This window comes from Vidua macroura, chromosome 7 (assembly GCF_024509145.1).
Source record: "Vidua macroura isolate BioBank_ID:100142 chromosome 7, ASM2450914v1, whole genome shotgun sequence".
NCBI lineage: Eukaryota > Metazoa > Chordata > Aves > Passeriformes > Viduidae > Vidua > Vidua macroura.
The window spans coordinates 23,566,865-23,586,430 of NC_071577.1; the positions used below are offsets into that span (position 1 = coordinate 23,566,865).

General features: G+C 33.7%; 1 protein-coding gene and 2 long non-coding RNA genes across 3 annotated transcripts in view; 1 reads left to right on the forward strand and 2 right to left on the reverse strand.

The window, feature by feature from the left end:
- Positions 1-19,566, reverse strand: part of LOC128810090 (uncharacterized) — a 291,765-nt gene that overhangs the window by 232,409 nt on the left and 39,790 nt on the right. The gene's annotated exons all lie outside the window — the stretch shown is intronic.
- Positions 1-19,566, forward strand: part of KCNH7 (potassium voltage-gated channel subfamily H member 7) — a 212,881-nt gene that overhangs the window by 84,765 nt on the left and 108,550 nt on the right. The gene's annotated exons all lie outside the window — the stretch shown is intronic.
- LOC128810091 (uncharacterized) lies at positions 3,077-5,612 on the reverse strand. The gene is made up of 3 exons (XR_008437931.1): positions 5,360-5,612; positions 3,691-3,776; positions 3,077-3,159 (listed from the first exon to the last, which is right to left on the reverse strand). It is a non-coding gene; the product is annotated as an uncharacterized LOC128810091 (long non-coding RNA).

Below are 19,566 nucleotides of genomic sequence, written 5' to 3' on the forward strand. Positions count from 1 at the left end.
TAATGAAATTTCCATCATCCAGAAACATGAACTCTACTTCATATATACTGTCATTCATTTGTTGGCTAATAGCTGACTTGGCAGCTTCCTTGAATTCCCTACTTGGATACAAGCAGCCAGCCCACTTCTCCTATGATAAAGCTCTTCAAATCTCAAGGGAAGCAATGAACTCTTCGGGCTGTATCTTTAGGGGCTGTGCATCCCCACAGAAGCTCAAAGCTGCAAGAGAAGATGAACCTGATTGTTTCAAAGTGTATTTATCTATTTCTTCGTAAATCCTTTATGGGGTGGAGCTAACAGGGGACCTTCCAGACAAACATTGAACCCAATCCTTTTTCCAGTCCAGATTCCAAGTCCTTTTAGCCCCTATTATTTACACATGGAAGATTTGTGGGCTGAAAAGTGGATATATTGAGAAAGAAATGCCTAATTTATAATGGCAAACTAATTTCTCCATAGAACCCATACTTTAGTCTTTTTGCATCAGATGCAAAGTCTGTAGCTGCTGTGGCTTCTTAAAACACCAAAAGGCACTGTGTAGGTATTAAGTGCTATATTTTCATAAAGCTTTAATATTTATTTGACTTCCAGTGAATAAAAGTGCATATATTGTATATATGCCATGAGAAAGATGAAAAATTCATGCTTCTGATTGTAAAGAGCCAAAATATTTGGAGTCAATGATACTACCTGATACTTAATGGCTGCCTATTGAAACATATTTTACAAGAAACACTGGTCTTAAGTTTCCTATTTGACTATGTTTAAAATTCTAAGACTTCCACTCTTTCCACAATTGAAAGAGATGAAAATTGTACAAAAGACAATACTTTGATAAAATAATAATAAAAAAAAATTATTACCACTATTCTTTCTTTTAATCAAATATTTCTTATCTCAGCATTCCATTACTGTCCCATCTTATTATAAATAGTTTAACTAAAATGTACAAAGTAGAAAAACAAATTTATGGTTTTCTTATAAAGTATTTTTCATCTAATTTCAGGCCTCAAACATGTCATCTTCTTACTACTTATGCAGATTTCCTCTTTGATTTCAGTAGGACTAAACTTCTGCAGGTGTCTCCAGAACCAGGTCTTACAAAGCAGTCAAGAAACTGTATAACAATAAATTTGTATCAGCTTTGTCATACAATAAGTAATTTTATGAGGGTGAAAACACACATCTGTGACTACAAATACCTAATTTATGGTGAATACTTTATTCACTGCCAGCAGGTGTTCAATCCATGCTTTATACATCTCCTTAGTCATAGAGGTTTCAGGGTTTAGTTTAATTTTCCATGACAGCTAAGCTTTTCCATGGCTGACTACACAAGATTGCTATTACAATACTTCTTCACCTATTGCACTCCGTAATCAATAGTCTGCTCTAACATTTATACTGTCAAATACCTTGGCTCATTATTGTAACTTTCATATCACTTGTATGTCAACAACATGTACACGTGCATGTACAAACTAATGAAATGATACTTTTGGTAATCTCTAATCATTCAGTCTATTTAAATAATGCTTTGGAAGCACCTTTAAGAACTCATAAGTTCAGAAGGCCCTGGGGAATATACAAAATTCTTAAACTATAATGAGGAACCCTAGAGGAGCATTCCATGCAAAAAATACACTTTGCATACACTGCAATATATCAGATTCATAGCAAGCACCTTGAGGTCAGAAGCAAAGTGGGAAAACTGAAAATTTGAGTATTATGAACACAAAAGAAAAGTAAAAACCTTAGTAATGCATTAAAGAAATAGAACTACAGCCAAAACAAAAAGAATTTAATAACTTCCATATATTACAAAAATAGTTGTTGATCTGGTTGTCTTCCTTTTAAAGCCTTTAAGGAAAGCTTTAATTATTAAAAATGTTACAGACTGAAGACAGAAATACCTCATTTTTTCCTTGAACATACAATTTTGAATAATTTCAAATAAAATGTGCTAAGAACAATAACTCTGATCTACAAGGAATAAAATTATGAAATCTATTAGCACTGATTGCACAGAGTAAAAGTGGGAGAGGACATGGAAAAGTGAGCACTCAACTAATAGTATTATGCTTTTTCTCTAAAGTGAAGAGAAACTTTGCCCTATAGAATTTTTTGTGTACTTCTCTTCAACCTTGTAGTATCCTAGATATCAAGATTATTACAAACTTTTGTCATATATGCAACAGCTCTGATACACTTTAATGGTTTTTGAAAGATGCATAATTTAGATATGATACTGAAAGGTAAAGATGCACATAAAGCAAAAATGGATGAGCTAGACATTATGAAGGTGGAATGCAAGACTCAGCAAAGTAGGATATCATGAAGATCAGGAAAATTAACTGAAGGTTGAGCAAGCAGAGTGTTTGATTGACAGAGGAGACAGCAGCCTTCAATATACCAGTGGATTTGCAAGTGACAGACGCCTAGCAGAAGATGCAACAGATATCCTATGAGCTGACAGTATGATCCAGGTGAAATTTTCCACACTTCAATGGAGCATTTAATTCAGACAATGCTCTCAGCAAAACAGAAGAAGAAAATCAGAAGGTAACTAAAATACAGGAAACTTAAGCACAAATAGAAGTGTTAACGAACTTATTTTCAGTGAATATTTTAGAATTTTTCTGTAGCCAATGGCAAATGAAGTTCAGAATGCACAGCATAAACATTTTATTTTGATACTCATTTTGATACTCCAAAATACATTTTGGAGTCACTGAATCTTCACTAAGTAAGAAGAGATAAGAGGACATCAGGCACAGATCAAGTTCTGTCCCTTATCATCACTGCTAAATGGAAATCTTTATTTAATCAAGAGCTCTGCCAGTATAAGCCAGATTACCTCCACTGATAATAATGGCATTATAGTGATTTACTCATCAAGAGATTGATGCTTTGAGTATTTGAAAATACTAGAAAAAGCATGGAAATAAGCACGACTGAGTGGTTCCAAGACTTCCAGATCCCACATGTATATCTGCAGATGCTCTGAGATTCTCTGTGCAGTGTAACAGGAGTGAGGAATTAAACAGTGAAGAACACAGAAGTAGTAGTTACATACCTCTGGTTGGTGCATATCCATTTTTAGGACTATATTTATTTCTCTTTTCAAATCATAACCAAATCAGCTGACAAGCCAGCTATCTGTCAAGAATACATACAGAGAGTGGTGAACACTGTGACATGCATTTATGGAAATAGGATTAAGTTTCTGAACAGTCTGTAAGGCACACTCATTGTGGATTTTGCCAGCCAGGGCTTTCCACTTGGCATTGACTGCTTCTGTGTAGCTGGATTTTGTCTCATAGCATGACAGCCAAGCTCTGAGTGTTACTGAGCATAAGGAAACCATTGCAAATACTTTCAGTTTGTTGGTAAAGTCACAGAAGCCTGTACATTCTAAAACACTTAGGCACAGGACAGGATCTGCAGCCTCAGAAACAAGGCAGAACCTGCAATATAACTGGAATGGACCAAATGTTCATCAGCTGATAAAACCAGACAGCCTTTTGGCCAAATGTATAGGCAAGCAGAATATGCTTGTCAATATATAGTAGCAGCTAAAAGGCCAGAGAGGATGAATAGGAAACAATTCCCTCCCCAAAAGTAAGAAAAAGAAAATAGATGCATTTTTCTCAAATAAAAATGAACAGAACAAGCCTAGGCTTAACTCACAGTTCCCACTGATGATATCATGACAAAGGTCAGGAACCTATTCAGGAGCTATTTGGTTGCATTTCACTAGAACAGGAAAGGTGATGCTAAAAATAAAGTATCAGATCAATATAGATGTATCTTAATATCCCAGAAAGTGTGAATCACATTCAGATGCTTGAATGGGCTGGTAGAAATTGTAGTTAACAGTTGCCAAACTAAGTGTTTGAGGTTAAATGAAAGTCTAAGAATGGCAATAGAATCTACAGAGATTTGAAGTTATCCAGAGCAGAAATTTCAGCTCTAAGAATGCTAGTTTAAGCAGCATGAAGATTAAGCAGTTTATGCTTGTACAAAATTTAAAATAAATAATAAGCAATCTACTGTTTTACATGATTCTTATAGAAGGTGTAACAATGGATTTACAATCTGACCATAACATCATTTAAATCAAATTTTCAAAACCACATTTTTTTATATTTAGCCAAAAATTATTAAAAAAATACTTAGATAAAAAACTACTGATAGTTTAAATTATGTGCAATAATTTTGACTACATAGCACTCAAATCAATCATACTTTCCTAATCCTAATCCTCTGTTAATATCCTGAGCTAGGATAATTTCCTGGTCTCGGATTATGTGAAAAAACACTAATTTCACCACCAAAACCAATAGATTCCTAGCACTTCTTACAGAGAACTGTACTAGAAAAAATATGGGTAGCCCTTTATAAACACTGTTTTTAAGATCTGATTTGTTAGCAATGACACCCTTAATATAGGTTTGCACTCAAAGTATTTTGTTAGTTTAGGCCCTAAAATTCAAGAAGATATGGAGAAGAAATCAGAAAACACGGTGGAAATCTCAAAATTCCTCACTGAAAACAACTTTATGAGAAATATTTTTATTATTTACCTAACTAAGTTCTCTGACATTTCAAAATAATATCTTTTATATGGAAGTTAAGTAAAAAGGGGGTTTTTAATGTTTAAATATAAAGTGCAAAATTCCAGTCTTGTATTTAAAAGGAATTTTACCAGTATATTTAAAGTTCACAGAATGTAAAGTATGACAGAATAAAAGCAAAATTGACATTTTTTGCAATTTGAAAGTTATTTTTAAAGTAATTTGTGAGTTTATTCCCCTTATCCATTTAAATAGTATGGCAGAGGGAATATATTTATCATACTGTGTGGTTCAGAAAAGATTGCTATTTGTACAGAAGTAATATCTAGCTGAGTAGCTAAGCACCTGAAACATGCTGTGTTTATTATTTATTTTTTATAATCCTTTAAGGATGATCGTAATCATTCTTCAAAGAGAGTGATTAAGCAGAAGTACCATTCAAACATACAGGCAATCATAAGAGTAGGCTTTTTATTTCCTAATAATAGGCAAACTTGCTTTATTCCCAACTAACATTTTGGAAATTTATGTTTTCTACAAATAATTGCACTAATATAAGCCAGTACTGATATTTGGTTTCAGATAAGAACACAATATTATTCATTGTTCATTAATCTTTATTTGCTATTTGAAATTCATTATTCTCTAAAGCTAATGATTAATTTTGTTTAAGCAGGAAGGGAAGAAAGTAATATATCCAACATCATTCACTTATGAGAAATAAGAATTATTCAATAAGTTAAACAAGCAGTTCATCATCTATTAATTTAAAGATAATTTACCTGTCAATGCATGCATCTTCCAAAAAATAAAACTGAAATAAAAGTAAAATCATAAGTTCATGCACTAAAAAAAAAGGAAATTGATTCTTCTTCCTAGATCTGCTGTGATATCAACTGAGATGACAAGCTGAGAAAGAGGTTTCCATTCTAATTCCAAAATCTAGATAGTAGAAGAATAAAGAAGAAGTATTTTAAAAAAGTAAGTTTTTGAGGCGTAAACAAAAGTAGGACGTTCCATAACTTTTTGGATTTGTTTTGAGTAAACATTCCACATCCTGGAAAAAAAAAACAAAAAAGAGAAAAAAAGGCAGGTTATTTAATTTGATGTCTTCATTTTCAGACATTGATCAAAAACTAGCACTTAAGTGTTTTAAATAGTTATATTTTTAAATGCTTTACACGTTCAACAATCCTTTTATAGTTTATGCATATGTTTGTCTATACCAAGTCCTTTTCATCAAACCAAATTGGAAGCCAGAAGAAAGAAACACAAAAAAAAAATTGTCTACTCTGAACTCCTCTGAGCCTTGCTACTCCCTCCACTCTTACTAAGTATTTTTACCTTACTTTCCCTGTATTCATTAATTACTCAGCCAGTGCTGACTGGGCTCCATGGATCTTTTGCTTATGAATTAATAACAAAGAGACTCCCTGTGTGGAGTCATGATTGACTGTACATAAGAGTTCCATAAGCAGAGATAAATTAGACAATGACATTGCTTTACTTTTGTCATACACCAATTGTTCATGTCAGTTTATTTAGCTAAAAGCAAAAAGCAATTTCCACCAGCAGAAGTGCTGTAACTTTGACAAACAAATCGGAAGCCTGCAGGGGTAGGTAAAAGCAGAACATTCAACTGGCTCTGCAGGCCACTTGCTCAAACACCATATTCATCAGCTCTTAAGCTTCTGCTATACAAACACAATCTCTCATTGTTGAACTTTAATACGTGGGGTTTTTTGTGAGCTCTAGATCCTTAGCAAAAACTCTTTACTTCAACATTTATACCTGACTGGAGAGAGTTTTACACTGCAGCACATCTTTTCTTTCATGTGTTTCCCCACTGGAGCAAGGGTCTTCCTGACTTCTAATGAGAACTGCATTTCAGAGTTTATCCATGTTATATTCTTTTATTTAGGATAACTCTGGACAACAAAAAGTCTTCTTAGTGGTTCCCATGACAATAACCTTTCAATTACTAATCCTGAACATATGGCTGGAGTAAAAGAATATTTCAGGGAGGTGCAACAGTACTTACAGGAAGTCACGTTAACCTTAGGGATGGCTTACAAAGCCCTTTCAGTCAGTGGGATGACCCTTAGTTGGAGAGAAATTCAAGCAATTAGTGCACTTCTCCCATTTGGTCTAGTGGAGAGATTTCAAAGGTGTTTTCTACATGAAAGAAATTGATGTTGGTTCAGTTGACTCCCTGAATGAATAGAGCAGAAAGTAAAGTGCTAAGAATTTTTGCAAAGAGGTTGGCCAAAAACACATTTCAGGAATGACTAATGCAATTTCTGTCACAGAAACATCCCCTGAAGGTACAAGCAAATAATAGTTTGCAAAGAAAGGAAATTCCATGTATTAGAACAACTACTGTAGCTAGGGGAAAAAAAAGAGAAAAGTCTTTTGTGCACAAAATCTTTTAGAAGATGTAACTGATTCTGTTCTAAGTATGCAACAGGTCCTGGCCCTGTGATTCACTGGTCCATAAACCTATGACTCTTCAGTGTGTATGCCTAAAGAAAATGTTTCCTAAAGTTACTCCTTTCTCATTATCAATATTTCAGCTGCACACAGACTGCAAGGCTGAACTAGGCCTTTGTTAAAATACAACCAGTTAAGTTTGAAATAAAATATCCTGGGTTTTAGCCAAGAATTTTAGCAGACCAGTAACCTCAGTGATTCAGGCAACTAGCACTGATCAACCAGTTACATAAGCCTATCTTTATCTACAGGGTTTGATGATTTAATGTGTGGGTGAAAGGTGACCTGAAGCTGAATTTTCAAAAAAACCCAGTCCTCTTAAGAAAACATTTTATTGAAATTTTAAATGTGTATCAAAGGAAAATAAATACAATTACTCACAGCTTACTTTCTAATTAATGATCAGCACTTGTAATTCACAGTGATATTGCTGTCAATAAAAATGCTTAGCATGTCAGACTTGGCTCTGAAGCAGTCCAAGCTCTGAAATGTTATTGAATTAAATTATTTTCCTGGATTTCTCATAATCATCCAAACTTCCATTGTGATGAAATACCTGAATACACAGCACATTCCTGCAATCAGCATTGCATTAAATCTTTCAAATAATGGACACAAAGGAACTGTATATAGAAAACTTAGGCCAAGAATACGGTAAATTGGGCTAATTAATTTAGTAATTATTAATTTATTCTTTTTTTCCTATTTTAAGAGGGAGCGGGCATAAAGAATAATATTGTTGGTCTATTTTTTTGTTGCAGAAATAAAACTGCAACCCATTTTTATTAAACAGGTCTGGAATCCCACTTGCAAAGGTGAATATAAGCAGTACAAAGAATCATAGTGCATGACTTCCTGCAGAGCCAGAAAGTAGCAATGATGATGCAAAAGGCCCTTCCAAATCTGTCTTAAATGTGTTTATCTTAACTTATATATCTTAATTGCATAAAATTATATTTCATATATAATATATGAAAATAGTCAAAAATAGTTAATAATGTGTAGTTATCAATATTAGTGTATATACATATAAAACATGAAATACTTTATCTTCTTGCTCTAATTTGCACATTGGTTGAAGAAAATGGAAGCTTCTTTTATTGTCTTTGAATGTGATATATCCACCCTTCATATAAACAGCTGGTGCCAGTGGTACAGACTCAAGAGAGGCCTGGTAAGTTATATGTGCCTATTGCAGAATATTATCACATTGAATTTCTTTTATGCCTATGTATTAATCTATTCCGACATTTGTATTTAATCATCTCCAGCTCCAGACAGCATAGATACTATGGATTATCCTCATGATTTAGGTAAAACAGTACTAATGACAGAAGGTCTCTGTTAGCATTCAAAGCCAGCACATGCCCTCACATATCAGTATCAGTTGCTTTTGCCTAACTTTCAACACAAACCCATCTATAGTTGAACTCTTGATAAGGTGCCTGAATATAACCCCAATTGAATGGATCCCTCATCTACAAAGCATTAATGGGATTTAATATTTAGGAAAGTTATTTATTTTTATATGAGTCCTTTGAAGCTAATTTATCTACAAGAAAATTTTGAAAACTTTTTCCTATAAAATGTAAATTCCAAAGTTTTAAAAACAGAGATCTATACAGTTGTGTAGAATTGAAAAGAATGGTTGACCCTCTGACTGTAAATTATGTGACTATGTCTTTCTAAATCCACAGAAGTATAAAGTAATAAGTATAGAGTAAACTACTCCCAATTACTTCAGCAAGTACTGATGCAGAGGCCAGAGGTAATTTAAATGCTATTATTCATCCAAGAATAAATTGCAAAAAAGAGAAAATATTGCAGAGAACTACACAAAAGCTAAAGATCATCCTAGATGAAAACACAGAAAACACCAGATTTGTCAGCCTGAATATTGATTAATCATATTCCATCACATTAAGCTAACTCAAATGAGCTAGAATTGAAAAATACTTCCAGTGCTGACTATTAACACAAAAATACAGATAAGTCCATTTTGAGCATTAATTTTGAGTAGCTTTTAAATATAATCAAATTTATGACACATGTAGTAAAATGTAATAATGGATTTGTCTTCCTGAAGGACAAAGCAAGTTGCCAGATTTGGGACAGTAGAGCTGAATAGAAATTAACTAATAAAATCTGGTATTTATTACTGCAATTGTCTTTGGTATAGTAGGTTTTTTCATATTCTGGAATAAAATTTTGAAGAATTTGCACTATATTCAATTGGAACACAGTGCCAAAATGGCTTTGCATTCAAGTTACCGTAAAGTGCATATAGAGACAAGATTTGTCAAAACATTTTGAAATCTGTGATTATATCTTTAATGCATGTCAAAGAGATATTGAACTATGACAAGCAAAGAGAAAAAACATGAGCTGTGTTTGATGTGCTAAAATGCTGCATACATATCTAAATAGATCTTAGTATTGAGCTGATTCTCTCCAAGACTATAACAATCAAATATTATGTAGATAGCAATTATAAAAATATCTCCAAAAATAAAATCAGAACACTGGGATTTAAAAGCATCTTCACTTTTTCTTCAGTCACAAATTTCCCCATCTAAGAAGAATAAAGTGAATTAAAGTTTCAGTTTACAGCATTAACTTGGAAACTTAGGGCATCATCTTCATAATTTAACATTTCCGTGCTCATAGTGTTGTCTTTTTAAGGTGACAAGATACAGTACCAGTGCCTGAATGCCTTGTCTTTCACATCTAGTCCTGAGACACAATTATGAATAGTATCCTCTAACCATTTTTAGAATGTACATTTGTCATTTTTGACTAATCCTTTTTATTCTCTTTTGTGGTCAGAAAGGTCACGACTGTGTGTGTAATGGTGTCTTTTACTACCATCTACATAGAATGCAGTTGGAAGAGACATAGCTTTTTTTTTTTTTTGGGACTATAAAAGCACATCCAATTGCAAAGTTCTTTCTATGATGAAGAATTTAGACTGTTTACTACATACAAAGAGTGAACCAAGGATATCAATACATCACATAGCAGGAAAAAGGTTTATGTTTTATACAATATTTGCAAAAAAAATTAAAAGTCTATAGGGGATCAGAGCCTTTGAGAATATAATTCTATTTTTTCAATGGAAAAAGCACAAAAAGAAAATTTAATTCAAGACTGACTTGCATATGAAAACTAATGATCAGAGTAGGAATATATTTATACAGAGACATAGAAATAATCTTCAGCCAAGAACATACTGAAGCTATATTCCTAAAGAGACCCTCCAGAAGAAATTGTAACTCTGATATCTTTGTTAGTCTCCAGAACCAAAGGGGTCTGCTTGCTTTGCCCCAGTATGGTAAAAACATGATATAAACTACTATATTCCTGAAGATTATGAATCTTAATATGCATAAACTGGGATAGACTGAACTGTGGACTGCTGTTTCATTACTATTTCAAAATATCTTCCTCATGTTCTCTATTTCTGTATTCCTCTTGTATGCATCCTGGTGTAGTATTACATCATGAGTTCTTGAGGGCAGTCCTCAGCCACAAAACGAATTTTTAAGCTCTTGTAGCTGGTGGGAAATAAATCAGAATAGCATGGAAGCTATAGCTTTCCTCTTGTACAAGAATTTTTTGCATATCATAAAAGCCAGGTGAGTACTCAACCTACATGAATTCAAAATAAAACACATGAATACACCATTCCAAGAGCAAATATTCCCTATTGTACATTTGACTTTGAACATTCAGCTAGTTTTCCACAGAATACAGATTATAAACTCTGTTTTGAAGTTTAAAGAAGAAATTTAGTTCTGAAGGTATTTTTTGTGCTGGGATGTTGTTGATGAATATACACTGCACTGAATTTCTGTAGTAATTTTGGATTTCTGACTAGTAGTTCATTTTGGATCACTTCACTGAAGCCAGGCTTCACAGGTACTAGACACAAGACTTTCTTTAGAACTAAGACACTTCCTAATAAATGTTAGCATGAAAATTTTCATTGAAGAAAACCTTAATTCAAAATTTCATTTCATTCTACTTTTCATTTCATTATACTGACATTTCATTGTATTTTACTTTACTAAATCGCCATATATGTGTTTCTTACACACTCATCAATCTTTCAAGGACTACCAGAAGGCATTTAGTTCTGGGTCTTTTTTAATTCTGCGACTTTAGCCAAAAGAAGAGAATAACATCAGAAACCAAGATGAATTTTTTTCTTAAATCAAATATTTTAAAAAGCCTAGCAGTATTGCAAAGAGAAGTCTAGTCCCACTGATAGAAGCGTCAAAATTTCTTCTTACCCAAATGAAACCAGAATTTTGTGTTTTCTATCCTGTATACTCCATTTTTTTACCTTATTAGTCAAATACATAAAAAACATAACTGATTCTCTATTAATGTCTCTTCAAGGTATAAATGGGAATACAACAGATAGTTGTATATCCAAAAAACTTATACACCTGATTCCTTAATGAACAAGACCTACTCAACCTTCCTGGGACAAATATTTCCTTCACAATTTGTATTGATCTTGCATAAAGTTAGTCAGAATTATGAAAAATTTGGGCAGAATTATTTGCTCAAGCTTGTCTACAGCATTGCTGGAGAATCTATAACTAAAACAAAGAAGTATCCTGTTAGGTCCTTGATGTATCCTTCAGGAATTTTGGGAAAAATTATATGCAAATCTCATTTTAAAAATAAGATTCTTTAGGGAATTATGTAACTGATTGTTCTTATTATCAATTGGAAGAGTAGTCAGACTTATCTCTATTGATCTTCAGGAAACAGACAACTTTGATTAATATATCACTGTCTCTTGGAGAAGCTGGGGTCTCGATCCTGCCACAAAGGATGTTTTATGTTAGTTCAATTGCTTAAATACTGCTTTTATATATATTAATATTAATTTGCCATGGAACTTTCAAGCTAATTGGACAAAAATTTCTTTCCAAACAAATCTGCATGTGGTTAGATCATGAAAATGTTTAATCACCTCTAAGTGTTTTTGTTTCAAACTGTGCTAGAATCTGGCCATAATTGTTACATGATTCTCCTTAAGTTATAATTGGATCTCTGTACTGAGGCTGACTGAAACTATTTGAGAACTATTGTAAATTATTAAAGGAAGGAGCTGCCAAAGAATACACAAACCAGGCTGGCCATAGAGGCAAATCCTCAGGCTTTGAAGATGGCCGTACTTGTCAGCTGAATCCCAGAAGTCATATATTTTTAATGGAAATGCAAAATTCTTTTGTGTATGGGGTCTGGAAAGTGTAGTGTCTGCCTATCTTATATTCAAGTAATATCTTTTCCAATGAAAGATATTTTGCTTTGACAAGAGAAGCATTTTCAGAAGACAGAGCAAATCTTTTTAGTAGTCAAGTCTGTATTTTCATTTTCCATTTCCATATATTTTTCACAGGTAAATATATGTGAGCCACTGCAGCCACTCTGCAGTGCATTGTAAAAATGGTTTTATTCTTATAAAATATCCAATCAAAACAAAATTCAGATTTTTAATCTGGTTTTGAGCCTTTGAAAGACAACAAGAGTTTATTCCTAATTTGTAATTAATTAAATAATATTATAATTTATTTTTTCTAAATTTATAACTCTGGATCCAGAACCTGGCTTGGGACTATCTTCAACTTCTTTTCTATCAAATTACTGTCAAAATGCTGGATGAAAGAGCTGTGATTTAAGAGGGGTGATTTTACCTAGAAAATTTTGCAATAATTTTAAAGCAAATATATTCTGTACTGACTCACTGTTAGAAGTTGTAAAAATTGTCACAAAATTATAACCACGTGATGAAGCTACTGATAGGAAAGTGATAATTTGTATTCAACTCTTACCGTAGATCTTTGTTTCCTCTTCCTTCTAAAGTTTTAAACAGTTATGGAAATATGACACATTTACAGCAAGCAAGCTTGACACATAGGTCAAGTCAACCCTAGAGGCAAGTATATGTTGCTGCTTATAATGTACTAAATCTATGAAAGCAAATATGTTTGAAGCCTTTTTGATAATTAATGCTTCTTGCCTTTCTAAATTAGAATGATGCTGCATAGCTGGAGAGTGATATTCATTTACTGTAGAGAATATGCAAAAAATTATACACCCAAGCAGGCAAATACCATTTTGGGAGAAGCAGCAAAATAGGCGCTTATGTGAAAATGCCTTCTTAAATCCAAGAAATGTATTGAATATGAGATGAGGAGTGGATTCCTTTTAGAAAGACATTTACCATATCTACTTGATAACAAAGTAACCTTTTCCATAGCTGCAACCTTTTTGTTTAATGAGCAGAATAGGGAGTCCAAGGACCTAAAGCTTTTTATGAAGGCATGTCCAGTAAAACACTATATATAGGTCTGATTATTGAGGAGTAAAGGTCAGGCTTTGAACTACCTTTTGGCTTTCCTCCCAAAGCTAAAAATACAACCAACCCCAAGTGACAGAATAGATTTTCAATCATGATACTCATTTATGTCTTGTGAACCTGTGATTTTTCCTTCAAATCAATAAATCTTTATTTGGCATCCTAACATTAGAGAACAAAATGTGTATTTACTGGAAAATAATTGTGTTCAAATGCTTACCTAAAAGTGTCAATCAGATACATTCAAACTAGCATCAAGATAACACACATACAGGTGCATGAGTCTATTTCTCTGCAGAATGACCTTCCTAGCTTCACTTAACATTACTGGTAATTTAGGATATGACAGAATTACTCCAATGACACATAGGTACTGTTACAGTTCTTGACAAATTTTCTGTAGAGGACATAGCTAATGGTTAATGACTCTCTATCCCTTGCCCACTAGCAACTTCTGCTGGCAAATATTCTTAATGCATAATGCAAAATTCTACAGAAACATAATATTTTAAAATTTGGCAGTACTATTTGTGAATGATTTGTTAATAATTTTGACTGCAGAAGTTCTCAAGTACTCAGTTATGCACTTGTTCAAAGATTATTTTCTACAATTATCTCCATATTCCATAGGTATGATTATGTGACTAAGAAACCATTTTTTAAGTAAAAATGGCACTTCAAATTTGTGAAGATGTGACTGTTTTTCTATTCTGAGGAAAAATAGATCTAAAATAAATAAATAAATTTATATATTTGAAAATTTCTAGTCATATCCACTTTGGTGATCCCACTAATCAGGACCTTCATACCATATTATCTTACAGTTCCACAGGTGCAGACAGGACCAGCTCACATCCCTTTATTCCCTTCTAAATGGTGCCATGGTTTTAGCTACTCTTATGCCTTTATTTGTATAAAGGGAATTTGTGGACTTAGAGAGGCTGCTCTTCTAATTATGTATAAACTGAAACTTCTAAATAACAGCAGATTTTCCATCGTACTCCCAAAGATGGTAGACATGGAATGAACTTACTTCTCAATTTTTCAATTATTCTTATTTTTTAGTCAAATTGTTGCAGCAGGAAAGAATACTCCAGTTGAGCAGTAATGACAGATATAATGTAATGCAGATATATTAATTATCATTGAGACATTGATGAAGAGGTAGGTGGAAATAACCATTCACTTGGTATTAATACTATTGCAAAGGATAAAAACAATCCTGCTACTTTATAAAAAGTGTTGGAAGGGATGGGAAAGCTAACTGAAAAGCAGATTTTAGAAGGTATTTCAGTTGCAACAGGAATATTAAGGCTGAAAGAACTTTTATACCACTAGTGGCACGACTCAGGGAATGGAGGAAGCTGAGTCAGGGAGGTTTAGGTTGGGTATCAGGAAAAGGTTTCACCCAGAGCATGGCTGGGCACTGGAACAGGCTCCCCAGGGAAGTGGACACAGTACCAAGCCTGACAGAGCTCGAGAAGCCTTTGGACAATGCTCTTAGGCACATGGTATGGATCTTGGTGTGTCCTGCACAGGACCAGGAGTTGAACTCAATGATCCTGATGGCCCCCTTCAGCTCCCTTCCTTATTCTGTGATTCTATGATTCCTTGAAGTCCAACCTGCTTCTATTGCAGAGAATCACACCAAATAAGCTGTTTACTAAACTTTCATAATTTCAGCTTAAACAAAATTAGGGGTTTTGGATCAACTGCTTGAAAGACTGCTTCAGAATTTGATTGTTGCCATGATTATGTACATTTATTTAATTTTCAGATGTGTTGTGTACCTGAGTTGTTAATAACCCTTTTGCTGTTGATGTTGACTTTGGCTCAAATATTTCTTATCTCTTGACCATTGTGCTTCCATATAGGACTTGTCTGCCTTCTTAATGCCTTCTTGTCTGCCTCCTTAAGGCTAAGGCTACATAACACCTTTTCTTAGTAAGATAAGCCTCTCATTCTCTTGCCTACCTTTCTCTGCATCTATGCTGATTTCTGTTTCATTTTCCTGAGCTAGAATGTCCAGAATGGTATTTAGCATTTCATAGTAAGTGTCAAGAGTGCCTTGTAAGTGAAACACATTTTAGGATCTCATTTATCTATTATACAGCTTGTTTCCTAGTTAGCTGCTAGATTTGCATATCACCATCTTTAATTATGTTGGAAGATATTACGCATACTGGACAACTTGAGCAACACTACTTTATGGAACTAGAAGTTATTCCAAGGTTACAAAATCATTTCCAAACACCACTTATTCCACAGACTAGTATTGCCCCAGTATGCATTTGTGAATAGTTCTCCAGTGCCATTTAGATACCTACTTGATGGGGTTTTAGTAATCATAGTACTCCTCTTTACACTGTCATATCTATTTCATTGATCAATGCAGGAAGCTTCATAAATGTAGATAACATATTTTCCAGACATTTTGTAATTAGCATTGCAAGATGAGCTATCATAATTGCTTCCTTGACAGTAGTTTCTCATAACTTATAATGTCTTGATATATAATGCATATCCTGTAATACATTTCAACTAATCTGTAACTATTACAGTCAATCATCTTGAAATAGTGTCACAGTGTGAGTTGCTTTTAAGTCTAAAATAGGTGTTCTATTTGAAAATTGTGTTGTATTACAGTAGGCAGCATTGTTTTACAACCAGGCCTGCATAAACCCTGTGGGTATCAATGAAAGCAATCAAAGACTAATTCAAAATGTACACCTTTCTGCTGTTAGTGAAATATGACTGATGTCAACAACTGTGTTACAAAATGAAAGTTTTGCATATGCCTAGAAAGCAGTGAGTTCTAACATGTGTTAATATTATCATTTAAAGAATAATCCACACTGCCTTTGCAAACAAAAGGTAATCACCTTATAGGAACAACTGATACACAGCCGAGGCAAAACTTAAGCTTCTTAAAACTTAAGGAGTTTCTGATATTGCCACAGAAATGCTCAGTGTTGGCAAAAGAAATTGACCCTATAATCTATTTAATAAGGTAATTAGGACTAGCTGTTTCTGAAAATATATATTTAACCATAAACAGCTTCTTAGTCATATTGAGACAAAGAGCCTTGTACTCAGTCTGCTTCAAGTGCTTATTCTTGACCCCAGGTTTCCTGCTTACACAGTGGGATGCGCATCTCTCTAGTGATCTGGAATAGGGAGGGGAATTGAGTTAATACTAGCCAGCCAAAAACCAGTTTAATTTTAGTTCACTATGGTTTCACAGTCATGCAATCATCTGTGTTTGCATGAAGAAAGGAGCTGAATGAAGTGGAAATGAGCAGCCCGAGACTGGCCAGGACTGCTTCTCTTTGCAGAAACACTGGCTTACTTTTATATAAAATGTCTGCAAAATTTAGCCTTTAGCTGCACTGCCCAAAACTTCTATTCATGTAGATAGTGACTAATGCTTGAAATTGTTAACACTGTAAAGTTATGCCAAAAGTATTTATGGAAAATCTATTAATAAAGAAGATACTTCTTCTAAAGATGAACAATGACTACCTACCAACAATTTCTGAACACGTACTCATGTATAATGACTGTATACATTTGTGAGTAAATTTGACTACTGGGTATTTCTATGCTTTGTCAGTATATAATAATAGATTGTGGATACAAGCAACCTGAAGCTTCTCTCATCCTTCTTTCACTGTCACCTGTCTGCCTACTCTTGAATGACTGCAATTTGTACTGGCTATGCTGGGTACTGGTTTCACTCATCTGTATTTAGAATCCTTCCTCCACTTTCAAATGTAGTAGAGACAAACAGAATATCTGAGCAGCCCTGGCATCTTGTAGTACAAAACTGAGATGAAAACATATTTTAAAGAAAGCACAGATTACACTAGATTGAAAAAAATGCAAACCTAGGCTAAGGTGTGGAAGCAACAGCATGAAATAAAAGTGTTAACTAGGGAATAAAATCCTGGTTTAAAAAATGCTTACAGTCTCCTTTTGTGTATGTCAGTACATCTGTCTTACAGACATCTCTCTCCCTCTTAGCCCTGCAACATCAGCTTCATCAGTGTCTTCATCATTTTTTCTCTGAAAATTCCCACCAACCTAGCACCTTGTCAGCTTTAGCTGGTGTTGCAATTGTAGCCATGTGGTTTCTCAGTTTGCTATATAGAGTAGTTCTGAGCACTGAGATAAATCACAATGATAAGATGTAGGCTGCTGGTCTTCTGTAGCATCTCATTGACGGAGATGCTCCAGCATTAGAGCAAAGGCTCAACAGTTAGAAAAAAAAGTTGAAGAAATATCTTTTTCCCTTTCTTTCATGTGATTTGGATTATTTTTAGGTTTTTTCCCTTTCTTTCATGTTATTTGGATTATTTTTAGGTTTGGGCAGAAAAATCATTCATTTCCATTCCAGATAGAATATTACTTCACTTCATATTAGAATAACCACAACAACATTACAACTACTTCCAATGACTTTATTCCTTCTTGAACAATATCTGCTGTGTTTATTTTGGAATAACAATTAATATATTTGAATTGGGTAGTTATTTTTGTTATCCTTCATTTGATGAGAAAATAATTGCTCTTACCATGTTTTTGTACAACATTGAAATAAAATAAAGTCCATTTACATTAATTTTCTGGTGGCAAGAATTTAATTCTTTTGTTCAGTATTGTGCTGGATTTTGTAAACCTCCTTCCCCCAAGCATCTTTCTAATTGCTTTCTGCTGAAAATATTTTTAGTTTTATTTGAACATGTTATAGTCAATAGTCTGTATATAGAATTAGGTAATCTTTTGGTTAATAATACCATATTACAATAGTTCATTAACACTAGTAGATAGTAAAAGAAGTCTAGTGCAAATGTGGCATTTAATTTGTTAGCATGATTGAGTATGTGTTTTTACTGAAGGAGTATACTAGTAAGCAGGAAAATTTGTAAATATATAGTAGTTTGGTGTCTAATTTTTTCAGCTTCTGTAGCAAAATAATTGAAGTTCAGACACCTAATTTCCATTTTAGAAATTTAATTCCTCCTTCAATATGCTTTTGGAGTTGTATTTAGATATCAGGTTAGGTGTGAAGGTTGACAGCGACAGGTAGATGCAAAATGAGATTTTCTTGCATCTTGCAGATCCAAAGGTTTATGAGTAGATATATGGATAGCCTAAAAGGATTATAAATGCCTTTTAATTTACTAACACTACTAGAATGGATTTTTAAAAATCTTGTAGTGTTGCTCTCTTTCTTTACAGGCTTTTAAAGAAATAAACTATGTAAACTAAGTCAGATATAGTCCATAAAAGTGCAAAGTGTTATTTACAAGCAGCAGCTACCAGATGCAAGCAGCTAATGATGATGGAATTAAAAATCTTTCCTGCTGAAAAAAACATAGCTGTCTAGCTAGACTTCGTCCATGATCTGTACTTTAGGGACTAAAGGCAATTGCTTTGGTAAAAGCTACTTGTATATTTTAACAATATTACAAAACAAATATTTAGCAAGTGCTTATTACTTTCTCAAATATTGTAATCAAAACAAGGTAATGCAAAGATATATTTACAGGAAAACATACATTGGAAGGCAATTCTGATATGTACAAAACTGAACAGAAAAGATTGTTACCTATGCCATACAAAGTCTTTGTGTAATGCAACTCTTTTAGAGTTACTGCAAGTCTGAGGTGTTCCAGGTGTAGACAGAACAACTAGCAGTGGAACCTTTTCCACATAAAACTACATTTAAATTTTATTCTTACTATATTAGTAGCGATTTAAATTTAGGCTGTAATTGAGTCAGTCAGTCAGGGCACTACCAGTCATGGGTGAAAAGTAACATAGTCTCCTTCTTGATCTGTGGAAGCAAAAGTGTTGGTATGGAAGTAGAGCATGATACTGCATAGCTGTGTCTCATCCCAAAATACACGAAAAGGTTTCAGTCAAGTTAAGTATCTGCCTAGAAAGTCAGCAGTAATAGCAAATAAATTTTAGAAATGTTTTCAAGCCAAGTTCTGCTGTGGCTTAAACACATAGAGTTCAAAAAGAGGAGTCAAATTGCATATTCCAGTTTACACAGTAGTTACAGAGATGCTAAGCTGTGGTGAGCCTGCACCACATCCCACGTTGCATGGGAATGCT